The 10,502-nt window shown below is 36.8% G+C and overlaps 1 non-coding gene across 1 annotated transcript; it reads right to left on the bottom strand.

Moving 5' to 3' along the window:
- Window positions 1–8,303: 8,303 nt before the first annotated feature.
- Window positions 8,304–8,410, bottom strand: LOC118971901 (U6 spliceosomal RNA). The gene has a single exon (XR_005060641.1). It is a non-coding gene; the product is annotated as a U6 spliceosomal RNA (small nuclear RNA).
- Window positions 8,411–10,502: the final 2,092 nt, after the last annotated feature.

Here is a 10,502-nt window from a genome sequence, read left to right as displayed (position 1 = left end):
ATGTTCATAAGGAAATTGTTTCTGTTCCCTGTGGGGTTTCAGGAGCAGAGCTTCTCTATTATGACCTCAGAGCTGACAGGCCACTGAGAATCACTGTTTATTGGAATAGGGTTTTAACTAGAATAGCCATTTGGTTAGGAAACACAGCTTAGTAATGTCATGCATACACTCTTCTATTCAAAATAAAAAGGTACATAGTAATACAAATTAGAAAAAGAATGATTTACCTACCATTTGCAACAACATGGATGGAGCTAGAGGACATTATGCTCAGTGAAATAAGCCAGGCGGAGAAAGACAAGTACCAAACGATTTCCCTCATTTGTGGAGTATAACAATGAAGCAAAACTGAAGGAACAAAACAGCAGTAGACTCACAGACTCCAAGAAGGGACTAGTGGTTACCAAAGGGTCGGGGTGTGGGAGGGCGGGTGGGGAGGGAGGGAGAAGGGGACTGAGGGGTATTATGTTTAGTACACATGGTGTGGGGGGTCACGGGGAGAACAGTGTATCACAGAGAAGGGACATAGTGGATCTCTGGCAACTTGCTGCACTGATGGACAGTGACTGCATTGGGGTATGGGTGGGGATGTGATAATATGGGTAAATGTAGTAACCACATTGTTTTTTCATATGAAACCTTCATAAGAGGGTATATCAATCATAGCTTAATAAAAAAATTTTTTAAGAGGAAAAAATCAAAATCAAAATAAAATAAAATAAAAAAGAATGATTTAATAAACAGATAAATACTCTTTGAAAATATGATTAAAAGAGAGATTAAAAGAGATGGAGTACTCAGTTAAAAACATTTTATGAGGAATGCAGACATTAGCTATTTGGCCAACATACAATAATTAAAAGTTCCTTTTTAGAGACATTGGCTGCAGGCTTTAGTCCCAGGAAACCATCAGATCTGAGATTTGTTTCAAATAAAATAAGAGTATTGGAAAATGTCACAACTTCTTATTTGACAGTATTCAAGAGTTTTAACAATATTAAATCCACTAGAGAGACCCTTTGTTTGTTAATAGATCCTTCACCTGACAGTCTTTAAAATCCAGATAATACATGTAATTGAAAACATTTAGTCCATATCTAAAATTGCTGTGTGACTGTTTGGGCTATGTATCTTCAGTAGCCAGCTAGGAAGTGAGCCCTTTCTATCTCTGAGTATAGAGACACAGACACATAGAGCACAGCATGGGCATGCGTGGGGGTGGGGGGGGTGACTCTCAGAGAGCTCCCTGAGGATGGCCATGTGTGTGCTGAGGGTGACTACCTGTGAAACGTTCTTCCTACAATTATACACAAAAGTTAATGCATATGACACATATCCTTCAGAAAAGGGAGTTCAGCTGTGACTGGACTGTCAGAAAGGTTCCAAGCTTCCCCCACATGTTAGACAAAGGTGCGGTCTTGTTTGTTTGTTGTAGGGGCTGTGAGCTCATTAGCGACAGGCATGGTGTTTGATTTACCACTGCACCCCTTGTGTCTGGCAAAAGCAGGGTTTATGATGGTTAGTTTTATGTGTCCATTGGGCAAGGCTGTCATGCCTAGATATTTGGTCAAATGTTATTCTGAATGTTTGTGGGAGGGTGGTTTTGGATGAGATTAGTGTTCAAATTGGTGAACTTTGAGTGAAGCCAACTGCCTTCTGTTATGTGGGTGGGCCTCACCCAAACAGTTGAAGGTCTAAGTAGAACAAAAGACTGACCTCTCCTTGCCCAACACACTGTAAAATGTATGTATTAGGAATTGCCTATTGTTCAAGACACATTACCCCACATTTTCTGAAGTGGGGTTCCCTTATCAGTGAACTGGATTTTGAGTAATTCTTATATTTAAAAAATGAAAACACCCCCACCTTCAAAAAAGAGAGACATGCTGTCATTGATAACCTTCAGAGGCTTCCCAAGGCTCTAAGTTCAGTTCTAGGAGACTGCATGGCCGGACCTGACAGGTCTCTTCCTAACAGGGGGCGGTAAAGATGTTTTGAACCAGAAGTGTCATTTTTAAATGTCTATTTTTACTTTCTAATCCAGTTTAGCTGAAGAGATAGTAATGAAATCACCTCAGTTCCTCATCTACTGTTAGTACATTTATTGTTATTTTTATTATTGCTACTACTGCTGTTACCAGAGCAGTGTTCCTGTGTTCACCCTTACCACAGGCTGCCTTGTGTAAGAGAATGGCTACCTGGACAACAGAGACCCAAGTAAAAGGGAATTCATTGCAATGACAACTAACATTCATTGAACACCAGAAACACTATGGATGTTCCCAAGCTCTTTATATGTTATAACTCAGGGGCTGGCAATTCTTTTCTATGGCTCCAAAAAAGTAAATATGTTGGTCTTGTAGCCATATACAGTCTCAGCTATTGCTTCTTTTCTACTCCCCATTTTTTTCCCCCTTTCCCCTTTCTTTTCCTTGTAAGCAGCCCATTAAAAATACAACCACTGTCCTTAGCTCAGGGCCACACGGACACAGGTAAGGGGGCCAGGCGTGGGCAGCGGCTGGCTGGCTCCTAGTTTCCCTGGCTGGTCCTCATATTGACCTTAGTAGTTAGTTCCTATTGTCTTCTCCATCTCACAATAGACAGGTTGACTTAGAGAAGTCAAATACTTTGCCTGAAGTCACACCATTAACACAGACTGACTATGAATTTGAAGCAGGTGGCTTGATTCTAAAGCAGTGGTTCTCAAAGACGGTCCCAGGGCAGCATTACCTGGAACTTGTTGGAAATGCATGTTACCAGGCTCTATCCCAGATCTACTGGGTCCAAAATGATAGGGGAGGGGCCAGCAATATACATTTTAACAAGCTGTCTACACTGGTGCCCTGACCTACTTCTACTACATCCCCTGGGAGGGACAGTGTGGGAAATGCAGATGCTGGGGCCCCAGGAGGTTAAGATGCACAGGCAGGGTGAGAACCACTGAGAATTCTCCAGGCAGAGCAAGTAGCCCCAGGATCTCGTGTGACCCTAGAGAGGGCACACCTCTACTCCAGCCTCTGCCTGCTGTCTGCCTAGCACTGCACACCTTCTCAAAACAGAACTCTGTGCATGTTCCACACTTCACATCACCGATTCATGTATCCCAATGGTCACATTTTATTACATTCCAATCAGCTACAAACTGTTTTTTCCTGTTGGAAATATGGAATGTTATGTTTGCAAGCAAAGTCAGGGATACTATAATTAAAGAAATTGACACTTTTTGTGTTCCTCCCACTAAATGGACAATATTCACTTTAGATTTATAAATTCTTACCTGCTGGCTGAAAATTGTTTCATTTCTTCATTATTTTATGGTTTATATATATATATATATATATATATATATATATATATATATATATATATATATACACACACACACACATATAAATTTGTATATATATTTGTTTCAGCTTACTTTAATTCAGATTTCTCATTTAACAATAGTCTTTGATCTAGTTGCTCCATAAAATACCACAGTCTTCAAGAACAAAGGCCTAAAAATAATTCCTCTTGTACATGTGTACAACCTTGCCTTGAGCTGGCAAGGTCGGAGACAACCGCCCTCGGACTGCTCCCTCCCTGCAACTCTGTGGGGAGCCCTCACAGCCTGCCTCTTCATCGATCTCAGGGGTGAATTTGGGGAAAATCTAAGTGAGGAAAGAGAAATAGAACTATGAAATCTAAACCAGATTAAATGCCCTAAGATAAAAACCCATAGTAACACATTGACAAACTCAATTATGAACTTTGACAAGATTTAGGTCCAGCTTCACTCACCCGCTTTTCATTTAAGAAGATAAGCACCAGGCTGACTCATCTCTCATTGCTGTCTAGTGGCCTTAGTCTCTTTTAAAGAAGGCATATTTCAGAGTCATCTTACTCTACAGGAATTCAGTAAACCTTATAATAACATGAGCCAGAGAGACTGAAGCTATAATTTCTTACACATTTCAAAGTATTTCTTCAAGAAGCTTCTAGGAAGAAACAGCACTCAAAATTGCTTCTCAAGCCTTCTTCCTTAAGCCTTTGCTAATTTCCTGAGATTTGCAAGTAACCAAATTTAGTTCATTGCCTTAACCCTAAGGAAGTAATCCATCCTGGGGTTTTTTTTCCCTTACATCTGACATAATCTGCTTCAAATGAAATAGTCAGTGACTGCACAGATTGGATAATGTTCTGAGCATCCTCCTACTTGCACGGTTTGGTCCCCTTTCTCTCATCTGCCATCACTAATCCAAGAGGCATGCCAACTGCCCGATCTGCCAGCCTCTCCCCTGGGGTTTCTCCTGCCTTACCCCAGCTACTGCCAAGCTACTGCCACATCCTTTGTCTCACATTATGTCACATACCCATCTTCCAGACTGTCTTACTCAGAGCATCTCCTCGCTGCTTCTCTGTTCAAGACTAGTGATATTTCTATAGTGATAATTTGTGTCAGGGTTAGACAAGTTCACTCTTCCCAACTTGCTGAATCAGGATGTTTTCACTGTTTCTCGAACAGCCACAATCATACTTGTGCCCTTGCTTGTTCTCAAGTTGTTCTTCAACTCAAGGGACACCCTCACCTTCTCCATTTTTTTCAAATTCTCCCCCAAGACATATCTCAGGTCATTTCTCCCCTCTCACGTCATATACCCTTGACTAATACTTTCCTAAGAAAATTAGTATGAATATCTCCCCCTTCTTAACAGAACCAACACTTAATTACTTGAAATACCATTTAGAAAACTGCTTATATTCAATGTAGAACATTGTTGAATATTATATGTGATTTTATGACATGAGCTCCTTAAGGCAAGGGACTTGCTTATTACTGTGTGGACCTGTAAACCTTGAACAACGTGAATTTTTATGGGACAAGTCCTTAATACCAGACACTCAAAAAATGAACTCATTCAACAAATGTGCTCTACTATGATGTACCTATCTTTGAAATGCATCAAAACCAGTGCTTGAATTGGAAGTTTTAATTTCTGATTTCACCATTTTTGAGCATCTACGTTTATCCTATCTTTTAGGTAACACAGTTGTATTGTTACCTAATAAAGAGAACATTTTTAAATATACCAGTTTTTTCCTTCCCTATTTTTAAAGTAAACTTTTAATTTTAGAACAGTTTTATATTTAAAGAAGAAATGTGAATATAGTACAAAGAATTTCTATAAACTCTATACCAGTTTCCTCTATTGAACATTTTATATCAGTGTGGCACCTTTTTTACAATTAATGAAACAATTCGGACCACCTTAGTTTTCACAATGTCTTTTTTTTTGTCCCAGGACCCCACTCAGGATACTGCATGTCTTTTACAGACGCCTCCTTGGGCACTTGCGGACTGTGACAGTTTACCAGACTTGCCTTGTTTTGATGACTGAGAGTTTTGAAAAGTACCGGCCAGGTGTTTAGTAGAATGCCCTTCAACTGGGATTCGTCTGATGATTTTCTCATCGTTAGAGTGTGATTATGGGTTTTTGGTAAAAGATCACGGGGTAAAATGCTATTTTCATCATATCATATTTAGTACATTCTCTCAGTACGAGCTATCACTGTTCATGTGAATCTCCATCACTTGGCTGAGGTTGTGTTTGTCAGGTTTCCTCACGGTGAAGTTTCCCTGTTTCTCTCCCTTTCTAAACTGTCCTCTTCGGAAGTAAGTCCCTAGTGCAGCCCATGCCTAAGGGGTAGGGAGTTAGGCTATACTTCCCTCGTTTTGTTTTTTTTTTTTTGGTTTAAATAACATACAATCTTATATTGGTTTCAAGTACACAACACTGTGGTTCAACAGTTAACTCACATTATTAAATTCTCACCCACACTAGTGCAGTTACTATCTGCCATCATAGGCTACATCTTCTTGAGGAAAGGGTATTTACATAACTTAATTGGAATTCTTCTGCATGGAAGATCTTTTTCCCTCATTTACTTATTCAATCACTTATTTATATCAGTGTGAGCTCACAAAGATTTTATGCTTTGGATTATAATCAGATACCACTTTTTAATTTTGTTGCTCAAATTATTCCGGCTTTGGGCATGGAGACCTCTGAAGTCGGCTCTCATGTTCCTTTGAGGGACCCCCCGTCAGTGTGTGCGTACATGCATTTTGAATGCTTCCTTACTTTCTGACACCACAAAATGCTTCAGGCTCATCTCACATATCTCCTTCCCAGTCCTAGAATCAGCCATTTCTCCACAAATGTCTCCTTGGTTCTTTTTATTGGATAATACTTATTAGAATCAAAATCTAGGCAATAGATGTGAGTCTTCCTTACTTTTTGCCCCACTCCTAGAGAAGTGATCAAGATAAGTGTTAGTGTAACAAGCATATGTAATTATAATACTCTCAGGGCTTAGGTGAATGAAAGTGTATGTCCATACAAAGACTTGTATGTAAATTTCCATAGCCGTTTTACTCATAATAATAAAAAAAACCTAGAAACAGACCAATGTCCCCAACTGGTGAATAGATAAACTGTTCAATATCCATACTTTTTCCTAAAAAGGAAGACACTACCTATCTGTGCAACATGTATGGATATCAAAAACGTTGTGCTGAGTTAATTAACCCAAATATAAAAGACTGTACTGAATGGTTCCATTTATATGACTTCTAAAAAAATGCAAAACCTTAGGGACAGAAAACAGCTTAGAGGTTCCAGGGATCAGGAATAGGGAAAGGAGGCTGACTTCAAAGGAAGCATATGTTAACTTTTTGGGGTGACAGAAATCTAAATATTGATTGGGTACCTGATGCCATATATTTGTCCAAACTCATTGAACTGTGCATAGAAAGGGTGAATCTGATTGCTGTAAATCATACCTCAATTTAAAACAAAAGGGAAGAGAAGAAATACATTTTATGCATCTTATGAATCACCTCGGTATTCATGTAAAAGGAACTTCCATGCGATTGAGGATCAGCATTTGCGTGTGCTTTCAGGTTATCAGCGCCTAGAGAGGCCACTAAGAAACCTCTGTCTAGTGAGAAAAGAACAGAGAAGACTTGATAGGAAATGACACTTGTGCAAAGTGAAAGGTCATGGCTTCCACAGGTTGAGTATAGTACCTGACACAGGATAAATATTCAAGAAAAAATAACTAATAGGATTAAGTTTGCTATTGTCCCAATTAGAAATGTGTCAGTAAGTTATGCAAAACACAGTACTGGCATTTGACACTGGCAAATGTTTAGATAAAATATCTGTGCCCTATGAGCTCATTGTTAAATTTATTAATGTTGAGGAGGAGAAGTATAAACCAAGATTGAGTTTATTAAAAAATACACTATAAAAATGAAGCAAAGATCAAAATGAAAATTTTTTTCTCTAACACCACCTCCTATTTTTTTCTGTCACCTTACATGGTAATGAAGGCTTAGATCATTTTGTCTGAAAAGTCATTTAAAAATTAAGATAGGATATTAATTTTATAGAGAACAGGGAAAAAAGAAAAACATTTTTGAGACCTGAGCATTTTATTATTTTTTTTAAATGTAAGTAATTTATATGAAGTGCAAAAATGTCAGTCATACAGCTTGATGAGTTTTGACAAATGTGTATATCCATGAACACTATTTCCATCAAGATATAGAATATTTCCATCAACACTGAATGTTCTCAAGTGTTCTTTTACAATACATGCCTCTCCGCCCCCACCAACAGACATGCTTGCTCTGAAATCTATCACCAAAGGTTCATTTTGCCTATTTGATAAATTCAAATAAAAGAAATCATACAATATGTACCTTTTTATCTGGGTCAACATAAAGTATTTGATATTTACTTTTTCTGTTATTTGTAGCACTATTTTGTTTCCTCTTAATGCTAAGCAATATTCCACTGTATGAATGCACCAGGTCTCATTCATCCCTTCTTTTGATAGACATTTGGGTTCCAGTTTTTCCCTATATAAATAAAAGTGTGGTAAACTTTCTTGTATGAGTCTTTTTTTATATTTCTTGGGTGAAGAAAGACTTAGCAGAATTGTTAGATCACAGGGTAAGTATATAGTTGACTTTATAAATGATTTCCAGAACTTTCCAAAGTGTTTCTTCAGTTTATACTTCCACCAGCAATATAAGAGAATTCCAGTTACTTCACAACCTTATCAGTATTTGATATTTTCATTTATTTTTATTTTAATGATTCTAGTGGGTATGAAGTAGTATCTTAAGACTTTTAATTGGCATTATCTGATGACTTACCATGTTAACTCTTCTTGTGTTTACTGATCCTTTGAATATATACTTTGTATGTATATTATGTGATATATGTAACAGAATATGTAACTTTTTTTTTTTTAATATGGAATGCTTCATGAATTTGCATGTTATCCTTGTGCAGGGGCCATGCTAATCTTCTCTGTATCATTCCAATTTTAGTATATGTGCTGCCGAAGCAAGCACAGAATATATAACTCTTTTACCCATATTTTAAATGGAAATTTTGCCTCTCTCTTACTACTTTATAGCTGTGTTTAATATATTCTGGATATAGCCCTTTGCTAGATATGTATAAAACATTTTTCTCTAGTAGGTAGCTTACTTTACTTTTCTTAGCAGTGAATTTTGATATGCAGACATTTTTAATGTTGATGGAGTCCAACTTTTCATTACATTTCTTTTATGGTTAATAACTTTTTTCCTGGTCCAAATAAAATAAATCTCTCCCAAAGTCATGAAGGCATTTTTTTTGGGCTTTCACATTTAAGTATATGATCTATCTCAATGTAATTTTCTTCTTAAATATGGAATAATGAAAGAGTCATTATTCCAACTTCATATGGATATCCAATGATTTCAGTACCATTTGCTGAAAAGATTTTCTATCCACATTGAATTGCATTACAAACTTTGTCAAAAGTTAACCAACTGTATTTTGTATGAGTCTTTCTGTACTCTGTTTTGTTCAAATGAATTGGTTTGTGACCTTTATAAAAATACCACACTGTTGATTAATTATGCATTATAGTAACCATTAAAATCATGTACTTTGCTCTTTCTTTGTATAAATTTTATGTTGGGTATATCAATTTCTATAAAAATGTTTCTGAGAATTTTGACAGAGAAGACATTAAATTTACATATCAGCTTGGGTGAGGGACAGTCATCTCTATACTATTGTCTTCCATTTCATAAGCCTGGTATATATCTCCTTTTATTTGGCAATGTTTTGTAGTTTTCAGGGTAAAGTTCTTACATATATTGCATTGACTTTCTTCCTAGACATTTCAAGCTTCTTGATGCTATTGGAACTGATATTGTTTTTGCATTATATTTTCTAATCATTGGTTGTTAGAATGTAGAAATGTCATTGATTTTCATACATGAGTTTTTACCTGTGACCTTGAGAACTTAAGTATTATTTCTAACAATGGATGTTTTGTTCATTTTGTCTCTCAAAAAGTGATTTTTTAGATTAATAGAGATATTCTACATTTATTATATGTTCATCTTTGAATAAAGACACTTTTACCTTTTTCCTTTCCAGTCTCTGATGACTACTGAAGGTCTGGGTGGTGGGTGCTGAAGGTCAGGATGGTGGGTGCTGAAGGTCAGGGTGGCTGTGGCCATTTCCTAGCATAAGACAAAGATGTTTGCTACATCGATTGACTCTTCCTTTCATGGATGACTTTTGTGCAGCATGTGATGCTATTTGATAGCATTTTACCGACTGAATTTCTTTCAAAATTGGAGTCATTCCTCTCAACCTCTGCCACTGCTTTATCAACTAAGCATATGGAACACCCTAAATTCTTTGCTATCATTTAAACGACCTTTACATCTTCACCAGGAATAGATTCCATCTCAAGAACTGTTTTCTTTGCTCACCCATAAGAAACAACTCATCTGTTCAGCTGTTATCATAAAAATGAAAATAATCATCCCTAAGTAGTGAACCTTATTTTATTGTGTGAAGATGTCAGTCAGCCTACTTTGTTCCATATGGCATTCTTACTTAGTGTACACAAATGTTGAAGGCAAATGTACTACAATTCAGAGCTTAAACATTGACAAAGGTGTTGCCTGCAAAATATGCTAGGTATATAAGGAATGATTTTCTTTCTATGATTTAAAAAAATGGAATACAACAAAAAACCTCAATGGAAGAAATACTTTTATTTAGTACCTGGGAGACCTCTGATAGTAATGATTGAGTCTCATATATCAGTTCTTCCTACAGACACAGTTTACTTAAAATGCATTTTAGGTATGTCTTTCTCTCTTTCTCTCGTTAATATAAAGGAAATTCTAACCATATCTGGCAATAAAATAGAATGCAAACATTTGTAAAGAGAAATTATTTCATATAAATGACTATGTAGTGAGGTCTATGAGTGCATCAGAAAAAGTAATAATAAAGGAGATGGAAAGTTGTAGTTATTATCCTGCTTTGAAAAAATAGATGTAAGCAAATATTGGACCAGGTACTCATTTAATTTCTGGTATATCTCAGATCTTACATCCATCTTTTCTTCAATGAATCCTGCTCATGCAT

Source organism: Manis javanica, chromosome 1, assembly GCF_040802235.1.
Source record: "Manis javanica isolate MJ-LG chromosome 1, MJ_LKY, whole genome shotgun sequence".
Classification (NCBI taxonomy): domain Eukaryota; kingdom Metazoa; phylum Chordata; class Mammalia; order Pholidota; family Manidae; genus Manis; species Manis javanica.
Note: the sequence above shows the minus strand (reverse complement) of the source record. Positions and strands in the feature narration are given on the sequence as shown.